This window comes from Meles meles, chromosome 2 (assembly GCF_922984935.1).
Source record: "Meles meles chromosome 2, mMelMel3.1 paternal haplotype, whole genome shotgun sequence".
In the NCBI taxonomy this organism is placed as follows: Eukaryota; Metazoa; Chordata; class Mammalia; order Carnivora; family Mustelidae; genus Meles; species Meles meles.
This window is the reverse complement of record NC_060067.1, coordinates 37,834,662-37,855,511: the sequence shown is the minus strand read 5'-3', so window position 1 is coordinate 37,855,511 and position 20,850 is coordinate 37,834,662. Positions and strand designations below refer to the sequence as shown.

Below are 20,850 nucleotides of genomic sequence, written 5' to 3'. Positions count from 1 at the left end.
TAAATCTTAACAGAAAGAAAGCTTTCGTGACACGCCATCTATGAAATACTGAAGACATTTGCCTTACTCTCATTCCTCCTATCTCCTGTGTAAAATGCAGACAGATGACCAAATATTCGGGGACAAGCGGAACATGCCTGTCTTTGTGCTAAAATATTCCCCAAATATTAAGGGTGTCCAAAGGTTCCTTCTTGTCCCTGTTTGTAATCACTTTCTTACTTCCCCACTCTATATGTAGGCTTCTTCCTCTGTCCCCCTTTCTGCTGGAGGGCTCCCCGGGGCCTTGATAGTCTTAAATACTTTTTAAACACTACTTCACCTACTTAAAAGAAAATATCACATCCCAGAAGGGGGAAAGTGATTTTCTTCCTTCCATAGCCTCCACATGGCCTGTCCTTGGATGACTTTTAGAAGGGTACCAGCAGCGCTCGGTTGCATTGAAAGTGATGGGAAAGTGACTTGTGGCAGCGGAATCAGGACCAAGGAACTGATGTGCTCTCAGCCCATCTCCGCCATGAACTCACCGCACATCCGCGGGCAGATCTTCAGCGGCGAGATAAAGGGAGTGATACATTTTGCTCCAACCCTAATAGGGATGTTGGGGAGCAATGTGAGGAAAAAGACAGCGACATTTTTATTGTTTTTGCAAATGCAGAAGCAAAGTGAGCAGATCCAAAAGGAATGCAAGCTCATGGCATTTCACTTCGGAAAGCAAGTTGATGTGTAAGCACACAGAGATGAGACATAAACATCCCACTCCGTGGTGGAAGACTTTTTTTCAGGATCTTCCTCCTGGTCCAGCTACCAGCCAGAAAAGGGGGTAGCCCAGCTAAGGCCCAGCCCATGTAGAAATCACCTGGAGTTGTATGAGTCAGTGCTTTTTTTTTTCTTTAGCTCTTCTGAGGCAACACATTCCTATTCCTGTCCTTATCAGTTTGACCTCCATGCCGCACATTTCTAAGAATTAAATGCCTAGATGGATTAAATGTAGTGTGTGAATATTCTATGTAACAGCCAATAGAGTTTAACAAGTGACTTGAATGATTTTTCCTAACTTGTTTGCAATTGATAGCTCATATTGAATGTTTTTATGTAAACTTTGTATTGTTGGGAAGAATTACCCAATCAGAGATTTATATTTTCATAAATGTTACATTTAGTTAAATTTTGTTACAGAGTTGTTACACTAGAAAATTATTGCAGTCTTCAACAATGGACAGTCTTGTGTATGTATTGTTTGTATGAATAAAAGGTAAACTATGATTTCCGTGGCGTTTTTCCTCCCTAACTTTTGCAAGTGTAGAGATTTTGAGAAATAATAATAATAATAATAATCGTTGTTCATGCATACTATACACCAGACTCTATTTTTGCAGCTTTGCATGTACTAAGCCGTGTAATCTTCACAACAGCCTTATGAGGTAGGTACTGTTAGTATTCCAAATTCATGGATGTAAAAACCTAGAAACAGAGGCCCAGGGGGCATCACTGAATAGGATTTCAATACACCATCAATGTGCTGTTTGTTACCTTTCCCAAAGCACACAAAATATAGCACTGAGTGTCCCGTAGGCACTTTCTGATAATGGCCTACAAAATGTTCTGCAACTTGCAGGTTAGAGACGAGGCGAGACTCTGAGGATCACCAGAGGTCTTTGCAAACTTCCAGAAGTTTCAAGTAAACCACGAGTGCAGATGTATTCATTTAGCAAAGTTATTTGGTCATGCATTTTGCCAGGAATGCAAAGGTTAGTAAAGTAGCTTGTGCCTTCTAGGATTTCACAGTCTTAACAGGAAAACAGATAGGAAACATGTTCTATGGGTAAGTGCAAGGACAGTGTGCATCTTTCTGGGGCTTGGGGCCAAGGTAGGAAGAATTATAAGCAAGGAATCGTCCTGCTCACAAACTGCTTCCAGGTGAGAGGGCAGGACGAGAGGGAATCTTCCTCTCATTCCATTTCTTGCCTCTGGGAATTGAGAATCCTCTCTCACATACACACAATACACACACACACACACACACACACACACACTCACAAAAAATTTTTTTAAACAAGTTAGCAATGAAGAGCTTAAGAGAGGATAACTAGGAAATAATGGATGAAAACTTTATATCCAGTTTCATGAAATAACCATTCTCAGAGAAACTTAAAATCAAGATGTTAAGAAAAAAATTGAAGAAATTATCTATCTGGTTTCATCTTTATGTGACTGAGACGTATTTCTGTTTAGAGTTTATCCCCCTTGGAAACTCTCCTTAATTCCACTACCCACGCTGGGAATTCCTTCTTGGATTCTAATCTAAATCCTTTAGGCTGAAGGTTAAGTCTTCTCTTTCAGGTCGGAGAAAATGGATTGTCATTGCTTGCATAAAAGCATTTCATACACATGGAGTTTGTTGTTTAACAAACTTAAATATCTTCTTTCCCAGGGTCAGGAATGCAACAAATACCGTGAGTTTGTTTTGTCCAAGGCCTTGTGCTTATGCCCTAGGATGATCTGAAAGTGAGTCACGAACAACCCCTGCCTTCCAGAATCCTACAATCTAAAGGAGACACAACTAAATTAGATGTAAGACAGACTGTGATTAAAAAAAAAAAAAAAAAAGTTGTTAATAAAAGTGAACGGCAGATGCTGAGACTACACTGCAGAGGAGCAATTAACTCGAGCAATTAATTCAAAAAGAATGGCCAAGAGGAGGTGAGAGTGAAGGCTTAGAGGACAAATGGCACTTAGCTGTCAGAATGTCAAGAAGACATTGCAGGTGAAGGAAGCTGCGTGAGGACAAACAGGGAACAGGGAGAGTCAATATATACTATTGATGACTTCAGAAGCTATGTTGGCTTTTTTAAACTTGATTCTGGGGGCACCTGGCTAGTTCAATCCATAGAGCAGGCAACTCTCGAACTCAGCCAATACCATACACTTTTTTAAGTTCTGGGGTTTTTTTTTTAGAACCACACTGACAAATTTAGAAGTCTATCGACAAATCCACTCAAACATATTCGTTTTCCTATTTTCCATGACTCATCGGTTGGAACGATTTATATGCCAATGAAAACACGAACACACCTAAAACACTCACTGAATCATGGTGTTTCACCATGGATTTTTTTCCCCTCTGTGTTTTTCACAAGGGTCCCTTCAGAGCTGCATTTGGCATTCCATGGGATCTGCATGGAGTACAGATAACACATATATGGACATGTTGGGGGTTTCGTTTCAGTGTTTCCAAATGACAAATTATAGAACACCTAATTTAAGATTCCCGATACCACCACCACCTCCGGCTTTACAGAATCCCTGCCTTTGAGAGATGAAGGTAACCCAGCCAGCTACTTCAGCATATTCAGAGCAGTGGTTCTCAAACTGGAGTGTGCATCATTTGGCAAAACACAGATTGCTTCACCCTCCCTATCCCTAATGATTTCAGAATCTGTATGCCTGGGGAAGAGCCTCCAATATCTGCATTTTTACTGAATCCCTCCAGATGAGGCCGATTCCACCAGCCTGGGAACCACACTTCAAAATCTAAGATACATACCAATGTCTTTTTGGTCAGAGTAACTTAACTGATAAACTGATAAACGTATCAGTATTCTGTGGGCGTTACTAAAGCATCCACTAGAAGTTGGACACGACAACTTCTTTATTGTGACAAAGGATTTTACCAGAAAATGATGTAAACTAGCATGTAACTTCCCTCTAAATCTATCATTTTAAAGCATGCAGCTACTCCGCGACTGGCAAGATGCCCGAAAAATGAGTTTGCTCCCGGAAAAGGTGACAGACGTGTAAATGGGGCTAGAATCCCTAAAGTGGGCCCGTTAGAAACTAAGGACATTATGTCCTATTCTGCAGCAGCCTGTTTTATCCTCACTCTCCCTGGATAACTGGAAGGGGAAAGAAGAGGGTCAGCTAGATGGCGCAGTTGCTCAACACATTTTCCTGTCACTCCCAATTTGGGAGCACAGGTGAAAAGAACTTGCCGCACCTAAGCAGTATTTTCGGGTAAAGCCACCAGCTCGCCACCCTCCTTACGTGCGCGCACTGCAGCAAGGACGGGCGTGGAGCTCGGGAGGTGTGGACACGGTGTTGCAGCCGGGGTGCCAACAGCCCAGGAAAAGAGAGGGAAGTGGGGGCGGGGGAAGCAGGACCTCGTCGAGCTCCCACTGTGGTCTCGAGTGTGCAGGCGAGTGTGTGCAACTTCCCTGCAAGTTACATCACGACAGCGTCCGCACGGTGTCCCCGACCCTCTGTACTCGGATAGCGCGGGCAGGCGATAGCGCACACTACCAGGTCGAAACGGAAGAGGCTGGGACCCCAAACACAAAAATGCGGGGTGAAGGGGTACAGATCTATTCGCCCGGGGCCGCATTTCCGCATCTCCCCCACTGACGTCCCGAATCAGAGCAGTCTCCCCTCTCCCGCCAGCAGGACAGAGAAGTAGGCGCCCAGACGCGTCCCGGCACACACAGACGGTGGGCACGCGCCCGGGCCGTGGCTGCTCGGAGAGAGCCAGCCCGGCTCCGGGGTCGCACGGCCGGAGGCCCCCCGCGCGGCTCGGGGCGCGCAGGTAAAGGGTTACGCGTGCCGGGGAGGCTCGCCCGCCGGCCGTGCCACGTGACGCGCCGGCCCAATGACTGCGCCGGGGCGGCCGCTGCGAGCGCGGCGGGCTCCGGACTGCGCTGAGCCGCTGGCGTTTCCCCGCGCGGCCGCCCGAGGCCGGCGAAGCCATGGGCGCCGCGACCCCGCCGCCGCCGCCGCCCGGCCCCAGGTAGGGACGGTCCGTCGCCCCGCGCGCGCGGCCCCGTCGCGGGCTTGCCTCCTGCCCCGCTCGGCTTGGGGGCACTGTTTCCCCCCACTTTCTCGCAGGTCGTTTTTATTTCTTTACTTCCTTCTGACGGGGGGAAAATGGGGCGAGGCAGGGCTCAGTTTGATTGCTTCGGAAAAGTCACGGAATTCAACAAAGGCACGGAAAGGGAGGCCAGAGCTAGCGCCCGCGGGGTGCGGGAGGGGGGACGGCGGGCGCGGGCGGGACTTTTACAAATGCCCCAAACTCAACACCAGGACAGTTGGGAAAGCTGGCATCTCCGTGGCGTATGAAACAGTTCTGGTTTAAATCCCTAATTAATGGACTTCCAGCAGCGCCTGAGAACTTGAGTTGGAAAAACTGCAAGAGATTGTCCCTTATTTCTAAGTGTCTCCCTGCCCCATTTTTAAGCATCTGAGCGTTTTCGAATAAAACGGAAATGGAATGTTGACCGCCGCTGTTTCTTTGAAATGTCCTTGGGTCCCAGCATTTGCTCTGGCGGGGGTGCTGGCGCCCTGGGTGGCGGTGGTGGGAAGGGGTGGGGCGGGGAGGGTGCAGCGCTAGGAAGCGGCACGTGTTGAAGGAGCGTACCAGGTGCAAACTGTTAAATGGTCACAAACTGTTTGCCGAATATTTAATAATTAGGCAGGCATCTCCCGGGTCGATTGCTTGGGTCTCATTTGACCTTGGCAGCCCTGATGAGGTGAGATTTTCACAAACCACCACTGAAGAATTTTTCCAGTGATACAAGACAGATTTTTAAATCAGTGGGACTTTTTCCCCCTTCTCCAGGACTGTAATTTACCTTAAAAACAAAACAAAAACTCCCTTTAGTAACTTAGTACATTTTATTTTTCCATTGTGGTATAGACTTTTGCCTGGTGAATTTAGAGGAAGTCAGTGTTCCAGGAGGTGGTTCAGATCATTAAAGAATAGGGAAAAATAAAGAATTTATTTTTTTCCTGTCTCGGTGAGAATTACTGGTGGCGCTTTTCACACGGCTTATGAGTGTCCTGGGTGGGCTGTACCCACACTGTTGTGAGGAGCAAGGCTGTAGAAAAGATGAGAAACATTTGAGAGCTGAATCAGAAAGAAATAGAAAGTGGTCGCTGCTTTTAAACACAATAAATTTTGTTTATTCCCATAAAAATGTTCCACTTATTCCCACATCTAATCCTCCGGTTAATATTTTAAGGAGATAGATGGTCAGGTTCTGATGCTACACACCAGTATCTGTAGAACACCTCAGCGGTCGTGAGGCAGGTCTTTGAAACTGCGCTTTGAAGCTCTTTTTTTTTTTTTTTTTTTTAAAGATTTTATTTATTTGACAGATAGAGATCACAAGTAGGCAGAGAGGCAGGCAGAGAGAGAGAGGAGGAAGCAGGCTTCTTGCCAAGCAGAGAGCCCGACGCGGGGCTCAATCCCAGGACCCTGGGATCATGACCTGAGCGAAAGGCAGAGGCTTTAACCCACTGAGACACCCAGGCGCCCCCGCTTTGAAGCTCTTAAGGCTAAGTGGGACTCTGGGGTTCTTTATACTTCTGTGGCGTGTGAAGAATCAGATATAGGAAGCTGCCTTGATCACGGAACAGGAATGGAACAGACGTGATGAATACAGGAAGGTAGGGTTGGGCTTATTTCTCAGCTTTGCTCACTTGGTGTTCATCCTGGTCCTGCTCTGTGTGTTCCGTAAGTATGTGATAAGTGCCTGTCTCGTGGCATCTGGCCCCGGGGCCTGGTCCTTAATGGTTCGAAAAGTTTCCATTTCCAGTGACATCTAAAGATAAATGGGACCCATCTTTGCGATGTCCTAGAGTTTGTGAATATCTAGATTAAAACCAGACAGAAACTTGCATGTCATGTAAGTATGTTCAATAGCCCCAAAATGGAATGATTTTCCTGACTTCCCACCTCTTGTCTTTCTGAGCTTGGAAACACAACCTAGCCTTGTTCTGGCCAGAACCACATCCCTGCCCAAGGGCAGTGCAGATACTCGCCTTCCTTCCTCCTGGAACTGCCCTGCCTTTGGGCCCTCAAGAGCCCATGTACTGAGCTTGGAAGGGATTCCAGTCTCCCAGTAGCTGGGTTTCCTCCACCTGGCCTTGCAAATTCCTTTGGTTTCACAATGTTTCCAGTAACCCTGAATCTTGGGTTCTTTTGAGGTCTTGGTTAAATAATACCTAGCTCCTGCCTGTCTTTTTTTTTTTTTTTTTTTTTTGTGGGAAGGGTGGGTCATTAGATTACCTGGTTGCAGGTGGACTTTCTAGATACCTAGAAGAGTCATCCTAGGGGAGGGGAGACTTGAGCTGTCACCCATCTGCGGGTCAGATGGTTCACCCAGTTGTAGCCTTTCTTAATGTGGTCAGCACCTGAATACTGTTGTAAGAGAATGACATGAAAGTGAAATCTGTTATCTACTCACACTCCCTTTTCACCTGAGAATATCCTGGTCCCATAGAGTTTGGAATCTTCAGAAGCACCATATATCATCAAAATGACCCTATCCCGGGACACCTGGGGGGCTCAATCTGTTAAGCATCTGCCTTTGGCTCAGGTCATGATTTCAGGGTCCTGCGATCGAGCTCCATGTTGGGCTCCCTGCTCAGTGGGGAGTCTGCTTCTCCCTCTTCCCCTCTCCTCTGCTCGTTCGTGTACATTCTCTCTCTCTCTCTAATAAGTAACATCTTTAAAAAAAAAAAAAATGACCCTATCCTAAGACTTAACATAGCCATCAGGTGAACTTGTGTCCTGAAGCAGATATTTATGAGAAGTAAAAACACTAGCTCTGTGTGATCCAGCATCTTGGGAAGGATGTTCCTGAGCTGCAGCGAATATTAAAAGAAAAAGGAGTAGGTCTCAAATTTTACCCTGAGCAGTGAATTCCGTTCTATTCAGTGGACATGTGGCTCTCTGAAATGAAGGGAAACCCCTCCCTGACCTTGGAGACAGCAAGTTTGTAAGGCCAGAGATAATCAGACACACATTCAGTGGGGTGCCAGGGACACCCTCCTTGCCTTCAGGGACCTTGCCATCTTCAGATAAACTAGTGGAGCATTTTAGGCAGAGCAGCTCTGTTTTTAGAAAGTTCTCTCCGGCTGTGATGAGAAGACTGAAATGGGAAAGATCCCAGCAAGGCAGCTGCTGTAACACTCCACCAGAGAGAGGAGTGAGAAGTGAATTGATTCTGAAGGCACTTAGCGGGACAAAGGTATTGGGGACATCAAGCCAAGAAAATATGGGGGTGACTCAAGTCTCTGCGGTCAATTTCCATGTCTTTTCAAAATACATCTGTTGCAGGCAGGTAGCTGCATGCCACATGCTTTCCCTTCTACAGATGTTACTCTCGGGCTGCATGCCCTTTGTTTCTATCACGGGGAAAGGTGTTGATAAAGAATGAGCGAGGGCGCCTGGGTGGCTCAGTGGGTTAAGCCGCTGCCTTCGGCTCAGGTCATGATCTCAGGGTCCTGGGATCGAGTCCCACATCGGGCTCTCTGCTCCGCGGGGAGCCTGCTTCCCTCTCTCTCTCTCTGCCTGCCTCTCTGCCTACTTGTGATCTCCTGTCTCTCGCTGTCAAATAAATAAATAAAAATAAAAATAAAAATAAAAAAAAAAAAAAGAATGAGCGAAGTACAGTTCTCACTTTCAACAACCCAGCGCTGCTTCATGCAGGCTTAAATGTGTACATCCGAAGGCTAAGTTAGGATCAACGGTTACCCTCGTTTTGCATCTCACCGATTTAGCTCGACTCCTTCTAGGAATAAAAACACCCTGACTCTTGACTGGGTAGCCGTCGTCGAGGGGGACAGGCGGGCAGCGTGACCTGTGTCGCCGTGTGCAGAACTGCCGTGTCAGAGCGCCCCAGTGGGACACGTGAGGCACCAAGGGCCTGCGACAGAGGGACAGTCACCTCCGTCACTGCCCCACGCAGATCTCTGTCATGCAATATGTATTCGAATTTATGTGTGATTCACTTATTTCTGAGTCCCAGAGACCATCTCTATACCCTAGAGCTTGGACGTTCTTGTGATTTTGTTGGTATGTCTTCTTCCTTCCATTTGGTAATTGAGTGCAAACCTTGGGTCATTTACATGTGATAAAGATAAAGATAAAAACATCTGCATGTCACGGCTGTGGAGCACTAGCCCTCTTCTTCTGTGGTCAGACAGCCAATAGCCTCAGTCCTCCAGACAATGGCAAGTCTAGAAATGACTAGAAGTCTACCGGCACCTGTAAAGAGTTGTTAAGAACCACATCCTTCGACTGTCATCAGAACATATGTTCTGATATGATGTATAATATAATAATATATACATTATATCAGAACATACTTTCTGTTATAATGTATAATTTCCAAAGAGAAATAATCATTATTTCTCTTTGGACCCCAATGAGCTTGGCCATGTGGGTTCCTGCTCCATGGCAAGGAGGCTCACTTCCCAGATTCTGCATAAGGCCGTTAGGATCAGTGTGAGATGGAGTCATAACCAGCTGCTAAACACCGAAACCAATATAGCGAAGGTTGCCTCTGATGACATTCTGATTCGGCAAGACAGGAAAAACTGGGTTCAGAACCCTCTGTTAGCAAGGAAGTAAGTGTGGCATTCTGGAAAAGTGCACCCTCAATCCTTTTTAGAACCAGAAAAGAACTTTAAAAATCACTGGTTCTGAGCACCTTAATTTAGAGGAAACTGAGACTCCGAGAGGCAAAATAAGGTCATACGGTCGCTTAACACAAAAACTGCTGGGGCCACATCCGAGAATCCCAGTTCCCAGTGCAGTCACCTTCCTACGACTGGCCAAAAAGGACAGATTTTAGTGGTATGGGAAGTTGATTTTTGGTTAAGTACCTTTCCCCCAAAATATTATAACAGCCAATATTTATGGAGAAATTATTTACGTAGAATATCGATTATCTGTTGCTGTGTAACAAACCAGTCCAGAAACGTAGTGGCTGAAGATGGCTACTGTTGATTTAGTTTATGACTGTGTGGGTCAGCAGTCGGGGCCTGGTGGCGGCACTGGACTTGTCGGGCTCCCTCGTGCATCTGTCACGAGGGGCTTGTTCCCTTGTTCACCACCTGCTGGCCCGGGGCTGTATGAGGGAGCATGGAAGTCCTGCTCCTTGAAGCCCAGGCTGAAAGGGACGGGAGCTGCTTGCTTCTCCTCCAGTCTCCTCGAAAAGCCAGTGAGGAGGCCAGCCCAGATTCAGAGGGTGGAGAAGTAGACCCCACCTTTGACAGGAGGAACCGGCAGAATCAGCTTAGAGAACCGGGAAGGCTTTGGGAAGGAGTGGGGAATCATGGTCATTTTTGCAATCTACCGCATTGGCCAAGCACTCGCATAACTTAACGTAACTTAATTTTCCCAACAACGCTTGAGGTGAAGGCAGAAATCCTATTTTACAGGTGAAGACACTGCGACCCAGACATGTCAGTCTGAGTTAGGCAGGAAATGCAGCTGGCCAGAGATGGAACCAGCTTTAGGTCTCAGATCCGACCAAAGCCCATGTTTGTAGCCAGCGCACAGTTCTGCCTCTGCTGCAGGATGCGCCAGGCACAGGGAGGGATTGTGTTATCATACAACTCAGGGTTCCGTATGAACCCAATTTAACTTTAAGAATACTTCGGCTTGCTTTATGTGGTAAAAGAAATAAAATCAGGGATGACTGTGCCTTCAAAAAACGTATGGTGTGTGTGCATGGGCCCCAAGCTGTTTAAACAGTAAGATTCAGAGTAAAGAGAAATAAGCCAGCTGGATGGTCAGAGAAGAGTAGTAAGGGACAAGATAATGAGCTTAGGGGAGCCAAGGGAAAGACTGATTTGAAAAGAATCGTTATCTATTTATTAGTATCTCAAAGGATCTCCTATCACTTATATAAGACAGTTATTAGTCTCATTATACAGAGAAGTCACCCGCCCAGGGCCCCACAGTGAAGAACTGATGAAGACAGCGTTCAAGTCCATGTCTTCATGTCTCCAGAAGCAATCCTCCACCATTTTTTCCTTAGAAAGCCAAGACCTTTGTACTCAAAAGTGGTGTCCATGGACCGGCAACATGGCGGTCCACCTGGCAGCTGGTTAGAAAGGCAGTCTTGATGCTACCTCAGATCTGTGGAATCAGAACCAGCAGCTTAACAACATCCCCAGAGGACTCTTAAGTACAGTGGAGTCTGAGAACCAAAGCACATCCCCCAAGACTTGATGCCAACTTGCATTCTGAGGAAAGAAAAAAAAGAAAGAAAGGAAGTGAGATGGTTCTGGACTGCCAAGGTCTGAACTGCGTTTCCCACACTTTAAGGCTGGGATCTTACCTCTGCCTTCTTTAGCCCTGAAAAGGAAGATTCTTTCTGGTGGAATGGTAGTTTTGATTTTCTGTTTGCTTTCAGGCACCTTCTCCCACTCCTTTGAGTCATAGCAGTTTTTCAGCTTTGGCTAAGAAGTTTGGCTAAGAAGTTCAAACAAAGTTCCAAATATCTATCCCTTGTCCTTCCCTGTATATAGTGAAAGAATTGTTTTTGGCAGGCAGTGAGTTATGGAACAGCTCTTCCTATAGTTCTTCAGTTTATTAGATCTTCCCCGTGACATCTGTAGACAGGATTATTATGCTCCTTTCATAAGTTAAGGACAGTGAGAGGTCGGGATGTCACTCAGCTAAGACTTGAACCCCAGTCTATTGACTCCAAGCCGAGTCTTCTGACTAACCTGCAAAAACCCACTCTGCAGGTTTTCTGTTTGGTTTTTGGAGGAAATTATTAAACTTATCAGTTTTTGCTCTGGGGTTCCCTTCCTTCCTTCCTTCCTCATAGATACTGTGCCAAACTCAGATGCTTGAAAGTTTAAATTGGGGATTTTAAAGTAATTATTTCACAGAAACTTAAAAATGCCTCATAAAAACATTTTCTCCCTCATCTCTTTTCCTGATTGAGTTGAATCCCTGTGTTGATTGCAGTGGCAACAAATCACTTTATATTTCAAATGATGTAATTTTGCAACCTTTTCCTTTGATTCTTTCAGTGATAAAAAGATCTTTCTTTTCTCCAAGTAATTTTAAGCCAATTTTCTTAAGCAACTAAGCTAAGGCTCTGAAAATGTCTGTAGATTACAGAATCATGACCTGGAAAGGAGCTTCACTGATCCAAACACCTGGTTTTAGGGATAAGACTACCAAAGCCTGGGGAGAGAAAGCAGTTCTTTCTAGGATACCCAGCAAGTCAGAGGCAAAACAAAGGCAGGACCCCTAAGCTCCACTCCCCCGCCCCACTCCCCAAGCCCTGCACTCTTTGACTGAAAGACTTCAAAGCAATTCTTTCCCTGTTGTGTTTCCCAGCCTCTGCTGGGCACCCTGGGGAAGTTGGGAGAGCTCAAGTTTTAAGGTCAGGATGACCGACCTGGGTTTGAATCTTGGTTTGCTGCCTGTCTGGCATGTCCCAGGATGCATTTACTGCTGCAGTCATTTCTAAAAAGAATAATAAAACAGAGTTAATTGGCTAAACGGTCAAGATTTAGTTTACAAAGTCCAATTTGTCCGCATTCTCTTTTGAACTTGACGGGGCAGGCTTTATGATCCTCACCGGGATTTGGTTTTGGTGAAGGAGGCCAAACGTCCTGGAAATGGACACAGTAACAGTTTCAGTGCGGCACTGCAACCCAGGCAGAGTCCAGCCTCAGAAGATCGCTGACGGAGGCCTGACCCTCCCGCCTTAGGTTAGTTCAGCCTCCATTACTGATGGGCGGCTTTCTCTTGTCAAAGCTGAAGGCCAGCGTTTCCTGTGCTCAAGTGCAGGGCTGAGATGTGGTTCCGGGGAGGTGAGCCTGAAAACAAAGGGAAGGGGAGAGAGAGAGGTCACAGCCCACTGGTGTGGAGAAAGCTAGAGGGTTGTCTTCCAATAATACCCTGCTTAAATTCAAAGATTTAATGGGGCAAAAGGAATGTGACTTCCATGTAATCCAAAAAAAAAAAAAGCTTTAGTGTCATGAAGTAAAATTACTGAAATTGCACCCTTGATGAGCAGTTACCCTGTAAGAGTTAATTAGATGAACAAAAAGCAGAACAAGCAAACAAACAGGAAAAAAAAAAAAACCCCACTGAAGAATTTGCCATCCTAGCACTTTGCGGGCCCCTAATGGCAGGTGTGACTGGGTGAGGCACACGTCAGCGCATGCCTTAAGTCAGAAGCCGTCAGAATCATCCCCTCAAACACAGATGACAGCGTCCCATGCATGTTTGGTCCCATTAAATGTCTTTACTCACTTCTGTTTGCAAGTGCTGGCCGTCTGTTTAGTTCATGTGAGCCTTTTAGAAAGACGCTGGGAGCAAGGTTGTATTTTCTTCCGTCACTAAGCCATTTGGTTCGCTGCCCTTCCTAAGTGATCCTGGAGGAGTGAAGGCTGGGACCCACACTCCCAGAAAGCCCCGAATGACAGCTGGACCGTCATTAGCCTGAATCCCAGTTCTGCCATGTGATGTGGGACCCCAGGAATTTCACTTAATCTCCAGGCTTTCGGTGTCCTTACCCGTAAAACTGGGAAGCTACCTGAATGTTTCTCCTCAAATGCGTCCGCCCTTTGTAGACATGTAATAATAATTCTGAGTCTAAGCCTGTGGCCTCCAGTTTTCTCAAATGTAAAATGTGAGGTTTGGACCAGAGCAGCATCGTGGGTATGGAAGGGAAGGAGAGGACGGGGCTGGGGGAGGCGATCAGGTGACCTTCATCCCCCCCACAGCTCACTCCAGCTTCACCATCCATAAAAGCCACACGGAGTGACGGCAGACTTCACATTATAGATACACAGGATTTGCCCTGAATTTCTAACCAGATATATGACTTTCCTTGTTATAAAGTCACCATTGAAATGTCTATCTAGGGTCTGTTCTAAATGCTCTGTCTACCTCAAGCACAGAAAGAAACTGGGAGGGCGGGGCGGGGGGGATGGAGTCACAATTCCATGTTTATATTAGTGGGAAATAGGGAGGGTGCCAAGGACTTCATTAGAGGAGACAAGTGTGGAGCTCTTTGAGAAAGCAGAACTTAGTTACATGCTGAAATGATCATTCTGCAAGTGCCGAGACTAAAGGAAACTCTAAAATCGGGAGAAATGAGGCATGAAGATGATGACTCTTTCCTGGTCTTCGTTTCCGTGAAGGATTTTCAGAATAACCAACTTGGCATTTATAGTATTTAAAAGAGACGACCTTTGCCTCACCTTTGCTATTTTATAAATTCTGCATCCTTTACTTTGTGAGTTTGATTGGATTAGTTTAAGAACTTTATTGTAAAGTGTTTTCACTATAGCGGGCCTATTCTAGTTAGGGAACTTAGTGCCATAAAAAGCTTTTTTCCCCCCTCTACTAATGCTGTGTGGACTAAGATCTAAATGTTCTATTGAGCAAATGTCTGCGGAGCTCAGGCCAGCTGGCAGGGATACAAAGGTGAACAGAACAGACCTGGACACAGTCTCATAGTTATCAGTGTGATCACCACAGACGTGTCCCTCTACCTTCCTGTGTGGACGGCGGGGAGTGAGGTCCTGAGTGCTGCCAGGGTATGGAATGGGAGCTGGGGCCTGGACTGAGAGGGAGGAAGGGCTTCCCTGAGGAACCATGTCCACGTGAGACGAGAGGGTGAGATCGCAGGAGGCCTGGGAGCCCCCAAGGTAGGAGAGGGAACAGCGTGGTCACACGTCCAGAAGGGACAGTGTTCCTAGAAGTGTTCTGAGCACCAGGAGTACCGAGACGTAGGCAGGAGGCACAGGGCCTTGTTGGCCACGAGCTATGCGTAATCTGACCTCTACCAATGTGATCTGTCCTATTTACTTAGGGGTTTTTGGTGGATGTTGAAACCTCCACTATCTAGAGTTGAGTGAGGGTAAAGGTCGTCTTCCTACAGCCTCCCACGTGGTCCACAAGCAAATCTCCAGCCGTGCAGATTAAAAACACACGCATGCATCCCAGAGCCTATGCCAATGGATCGTAAAGCAAATTATAGACCGGACAGGCATTATAAGTCAGTGGACTTAAGAACAGTGAGAAGCTATTGAAGGTTTTCAATTTATAAGTCAAAAGATTTGCTTCTCTGGCAGTAGAGCTGGGGAGAGAGAAAACCAGTGAAGGGGCTGTGGTTGTAAGACCTGTGGTTGGACCCCACTTGAATGAAGCAGAGGTCCTTGGATGGAGAGAAGGGTACAGCTGGCTTCCTGAGACACTGAGTGACAGCACCGGGACCTGGTGCCAGACGGGAATGGGAAGAGAGGCAGGCAATGTCAAGACCGAATTTTAGGACATGGGTACACAAGAAATTTTATAGTGTTAGAATCAGTGTTTATAATCAAAAAGAAAAAAAAAGAGCAATTTATATGTTGTCAATAGGTGTTGGCTAAAGAAAGTACAGCTCACAGGCGCAGTGCAACACCCCGTACTAATAAACATAATGAGATGTATGTGATGACATGGTGGAAAGATGCCCAGGATATAATTTTAAAGTCATAAGAATTTGTTGAAGAAACATGTACTTGGCGTTCCATTTGAATACAGAGAGTAATGTTTATAATTAGCACTTAGCAATAGTAATGATTGTAAGTAGCACTTATAATTAAAATATCTGGAAGAAAAAATTCCAAACAGTTAATAGTATCTATCTGTGAAGCAAAGATTACTAGGGATATTGGCAATCTACATTTGACATTTCTGTACTCTGGGTTTTTTGCGACAGAGAAATCAGACCTTGTAGAAAATGAACGAACTACCCTAGTTCTATTATGGAAACTCTTGCTCATTCTACCCCAGAGTGATTACTCCCTCTTCTGAACACACAGGCCACATTCATTCCAGAGTGTGAGACCCAAAAAGGGCCTTAGCCGTCCTTTGATTCACTATCTCCATTTCATCTCCGAGGCTGCTGAAGCCCAGAGAGGTTAATGGCTCGGCCAAAGTCACATGACCCTGAATTAATAACGGAGCCAAGACTGGAATCCAGGAATACGCTTGCTCTTACTGTAAAATTCTTCCTCCTACAACAAGCTGAGTCTTCTCTAGCACACACTGTATCTATGAATAACTTGGCTTTTATTGGACTGTCCAGTAAATAAATCTTTGTCACTAAATGATGTGCTCAGACTCTGTCCGTGTCTGGCGTTCTGCTCTCAGTACTCTGTAAAACTCTCATTAAAGCAACGGGTAGGGGAGCCTGGGCGGTTCACTGGGTTAAAGCCTCTGCCTTCAGCTCGGGTCATGATCCCAGGGTCCTGGGATCGAGCCCCGCATGCTGAGCCTGCTTCCCTTTCTCTCTCTCTCTGCCTCCCTCTCTGCCTATTTGAGATCTGTCTGTCAAATAAATAAATAAAATATTTAAATAAATAAATGAATAAAGCAACGGGTAGACTGTAGACTTCAGATCCAAGAGGCAGGACTAAAATTTGAGGAGGACAAATACACTCACAATCCCCCTACCTCCACTCCCCCATTCTCTCTCTCACAGACACACAGAGTACGGACAAGTTGGGGCACTGAGCCACATGGCCTCCTTGCTTATACTGGGAAAATAGACTTTGGATTTGGGGAGGTTCAGCAAGTACCCTTCTCCCCTGCCACGAGACCCCCATATTTTGGACCTTCCAAAGGCAAAGGCATCCCTATTCCAGGATTCCTTTAATTAGTTGACCAATTAGCTCTCCCTCCCCTGGAGAGTGGGTTTCAGGGACTCTGACCTTATAGAAACTCAGCTGATCCTGGCCTGACTGTCGGTTCAGAGCAGTGGTTCAGATTGTCCACTGTGCATGGTAGTGGCTCAGTGAACTAGGTGATTCTGGATCAGGATTCATTGACTGAAGAGGGGATAGGGAACAACTTTGTCCTTAGACCAAGAGTTAGCTAGGGACAATTGGGGAGCTGCGTGAAGCAGCCAGTGGAGGGCTGTGTTTGGCTTTCCCACCTTCGGTGCCTGATTCTTTGCTCCTTCTCCCCTGAAGCTAATCAGAATTCTTTTGTCTATAATGAACTATACCCCGCATCTGGTGTTCATCACCTAAATGGGCCGCTGTCTCTCGGAAACTATTCTGCTCCCATTAAAAAAATTTGGTGAGCTTGTTTCCAGTGTTTTATTAATTTATTTCAACTCAGCATTTTCCATTTTTTAATTACCATCTGTTTGATTTTTTTTTTAGACTCTGTGCACTCGCCCCACCACCCCCCGACACACACACACACACACACACACACACACACACACACACATTTATATAAACTTAGTTTTAAGTTCTTCCAAATCAGTTGTTTTTCCTCCTGTTGCAAATCCAGAAAAGGATGCTGTATCTTTAAGTTTGGAGATATTTTATAATTGTCTTTGAAGTTTCAATTTTCATTTGTTTGCTTTGGGTGGGACATGGAAAAATATTTGCGTACTGTATGGTACTAACCTTCAGAATGCACATGTTCATGAATTTCCTTCTCTGAGAAAGGTGGCAGAGAGTTCATTGGTGATGCTTTCTCTTTTTAAGTGTTTGCAAGTCCGTGAATTTCTATACTAAAAATTGGTAAGTTCATTAAATATCAAGGCTGGACCTAAGAAGAGGTTTCTGAGACATTTCAAAAGTGTGAAACTTCAGAAATGAAGTTTTGGGTTTTCTAGGAAGTTCTATATTATCCCCAAAGCTACCTTAGTTATATGATCAGTATTTTCACTATAGTTATTAATAAGGCAATGATGAACTCTAATAATTTATTCAGAATAATATTTTTAGAAATTTTTGTTTATTTTTAAATAAGTTTTTTTTAATGTTTAGGTAATATCTTTAAATTATTTTTAAATTTTGAGTGACCTGAGTCAGCTATGTTTGTTTGTTTTCTTAAGGGAATTAAAATTCCAATAGTGCAAAAATTCTTAGTCACTCATCAAATATGTATCGAGCATTTCCCAGATGCCAGACCGACAGAGAAAGTGGAGGTCAGCCTGCCTGGGAACCCCACCACTGCGCATTTTTCACAGATATTAACTTTAACGGGCAAAGTTCTTGAATCCCATGCTCCCTACACCATACACTTGGAACATAAATCTGTTCATTATATATATATATATATATATATACACACACACACACACACACACACACACACACACATATATATATATATATATATTTTAAATAGGCTCCATGCCCAGCACAGAGCCCAGTGCAGGGCTTGAACTCATGACCCTGAGATCAAGACCTGAGCTGAGTTCTAGCACTGGATGCTTAACCCACTAAGCCACCCAGGTGCCCCTCATTCGTCATATTTATTGAGCACTAACTGTATGCTAGGCATTGAGCTATGTGCTGACCAGAATACAGAGGAGAACAAATAGAGTCCCTATCCTCATGGGGCTTGTAATATCTACTGGGAATGAAGAACATGACACAGTCACATAAATAAAACTAGAATTTCAGCCTGTGGTACAACAAAGGAAGGATAAAAGGGGTGTATAAGAGCCTTTGTGGGATCTGATTTAGACAGGCAGGGAGAGAGGTCAGGGAAGGCTTTTCAGCGAAAGTGACAGGCTGGAACAGGAAGAAAGAGGACAGCTTAGCCAGGGAGAGAGGTGGAGAAGAAAATTGGTTACCTTTTTTTTTTTTTTCAAGCGGGGAGCATGATTCTGGAAGCCAAGAAACCCAGTTTCTAGTTTAAGAGACGCTAGCAACTACCCTTGAGCACATCTTAACGTCTGGTTGCATTTTCCTGAACCCAGAGACTAAAGTTGAACGAAACTCTAGGATTTCTCCTCTGATCTCTGATTAGTACGGACTGCTCCCTTACCCGAAGCTCTGATGGCTCCAGTTGGGCCATTTCTGGAGCCGTCCCCATCCTGGCCCAGAATCCGTCTGTCCCCAGAAACTGTGTGTTGCGCGCCTGGCTGCCCGGCTGACCACGGGGCCGGACCCAGGCGGCTCCCTGCAGCTGCCCAGCTCCCTAGCTCCCTGCCCCACCCCCACCACACCGTATCTACCTTGCTATCAATTCTTTCCTCATTCCCTCCATTCTCAGAGGATAAGGTGTTACTTTTCCTGTTCAAGGTCAACCTGTTCACATGGACTCCTTTGCTTTTAGCCTCGGTCCTCTAGGGCATTGCTTCACCAAGTAGTAATGCTGTCTCTGTCCCACATCTTCAGGCTCTTAGCATACCCTTCTTTCCCCCAAAAAAGGAGTCCATGCTCTCCTCAGTGAACACACTCAAACCTTTTTTTTTTTTTTTTTAATTAAAATAAAACACAGACATTGCTTCCTTGGAGCCTCATTCCTCTCCCTTTTGGCTACATGCACCACCACCACCACCACCCTCCCCAGTTTCCCTTAAGTGGAATTTTAAAGAATTCTTGACTCATTGCTACCTTTAAATGCAGTTCCCAGTTTCTCACTTCTTAGTTCACTCTTTATTTATGGTTATTTTTTTCTACCCACACTGTGACATGAAAAGTTCACTGATAAAATTTAAATCTTGAATTTCAATTTATGACCATTTAGACGAACAGTCGTGGGGCACCTGGGTGGCTCAGTCCACTAAGCATCTGCCTTTGGTTCAGGTCATGATGATCTTGGGGTCCTGTGATCCAGCCCCGCGCTGGTTCCACACTCTGCAAGGAGTCTGCTTCTTCCTCTGCCCCTCCCCTGCTCATACTCTCCCTCTCTCTCAAATAAATAAATAAAATCTTTAAAAAAAAAAAAAAAAGACTAACAGTCATATTTCTTTTTTTTTAATTGCTTATTTCTTTTTTAAGATTTTATTTATTTATTTGACAGACAGAGATCACAAGTAGACAGAGAGAGGGGGGGAAGCAGGCTCCCCGCTGAGCAGAGAGCCCGATGTGGGTCTCGATCCCAGGACCCTGGGATCATGACCTGAGCGGAAAGCAGAGGCTTCAACCCACTGAGCCACCCAGGCGCCGCTAATAGTCATATCTCATCCCCGTGTTTTGTAGACTGTCCTGTGGCATTTTAAACTCCTGACACTGATGCTGCCTTCCTTTCTGAAATTCTCTGCTTCCTTGGACTTCTGTTACACGATGGCACTTCTCACTCCTGGCTTTCCATCTGCTTCCACGACCAGTCCCTGTTTGCCTGTCACCTGCTCTCAAGTTTAGAGTCATGACTGTGTCAGCAAGGAAGGGTGTGTGGAGAACTCCGAGCGCTATTGGATGGTGACAAGAATCATCAGTTCTGCTCAGTGGCAGGTTCTGCGGGAGGTGGAAGGATCAGAGGACCTGAGAATTAGCTGACTCGTAATTTGATTCTTGCCGACCGAGCTGAGAGGACTGAGACCTTTTTAAGGTATGGGTTCCGTGTTAAAGCAAATTATGTCCTTGTGAGATGGTGTTTTAACCCTGGGAAGGTTTAGAACTAAGCATAGGTATGATGAACTAAATAAAACCCAAAGTATTTAAAATTTTAGAGAAGTTTGTGAAAGAGCCTTTTATTCACTATTTTGAACATGTACAGTATTCACAGTGTGGGGTAATTTGTTATTTAACATGTTAAGCCTTATGATTCCACTTTAAAAATGTGTCATTAGCTGATTGATTTAGACTTGGGTTCCTCTAAGATGAAACTTTTCAGACAGTTTTTTTTTTTTCAAGATTAATTTTTATTTAGAGAGAGAATATGAGCAGGGGGAGGGGTAGAGGGAAAGGGAGAGAATCTCAAGCCGACTCCCCGCTGTGTGTGGAGACTGGTGTGGGGCTCAGTCTCATGACCCCAAGATCATGACCCAGCCAAAATCAAGAGTTGGGTGCTTAACCAACTGAGCCACCCAGGCCAAAACTGAGGTTTTGCTTTGTTTTATACTTGATCAAAATATTTATGACAGCTAAAGATTTACCTTATTTATGAGTTTATTAATTTTATAAAATGGCTGAAGTATTACAGAAGAGTTTGTTTATTGGTCACTGAGACACTTTTTTAAAAAATCAAATATATTACATTTTTAAATAAAATGTTTAACTGTCCTTTCCTTTAATTAACCAAGTTAGAAAACCACTCTCAAAATGATTGGCAGAGTTTAGAGAATCGCCCAT

The 20,850-nt window shown here is 45.1% G+C and overlaps 1 protein-coding gene and 1 long non-coding RNA gene across 3 annotated transcripts in view; one reads left to right on the top strand and one right to left on the bottom strand.

The window, feature by feature from the left end:
- Nucleotides 1-4,639: 4,639 nt before the first annotated feature.
- C2H4orf19 (chromosome 2 C4orf19 homolog) overlaps nt 4,640-20,850 on the top strand; it is an 86,421-nt gene continuing 70,210 nt past the window's right edge. The window contains exon 1 of one of the 2 annotated variants that reach the window (XM_045997891.1): nt 4,640-4,777. The gene's annotated coding sequence lies outside the window, so the exon portion shown is untranslated. The remainder of the gene's footprint in view (nt 4,778-20,850) is intronic. The other variant, XM_045997890.1, reaches the window with a different exon arrangement.
- Nucleotides 12,207-19,271, bottom strand: LOC123937218. Its single transcript, XR_006817437.1, has 3 exons — nt 18,599-19,271; nt 12,384-12,624; nt 12,207-12,268 (listed from the first exon to the last, which is right to left on the bottom strand). It is a non-coding gene; the product is annotated as an uncharacterized LOC123937218 (long non-coding RNA).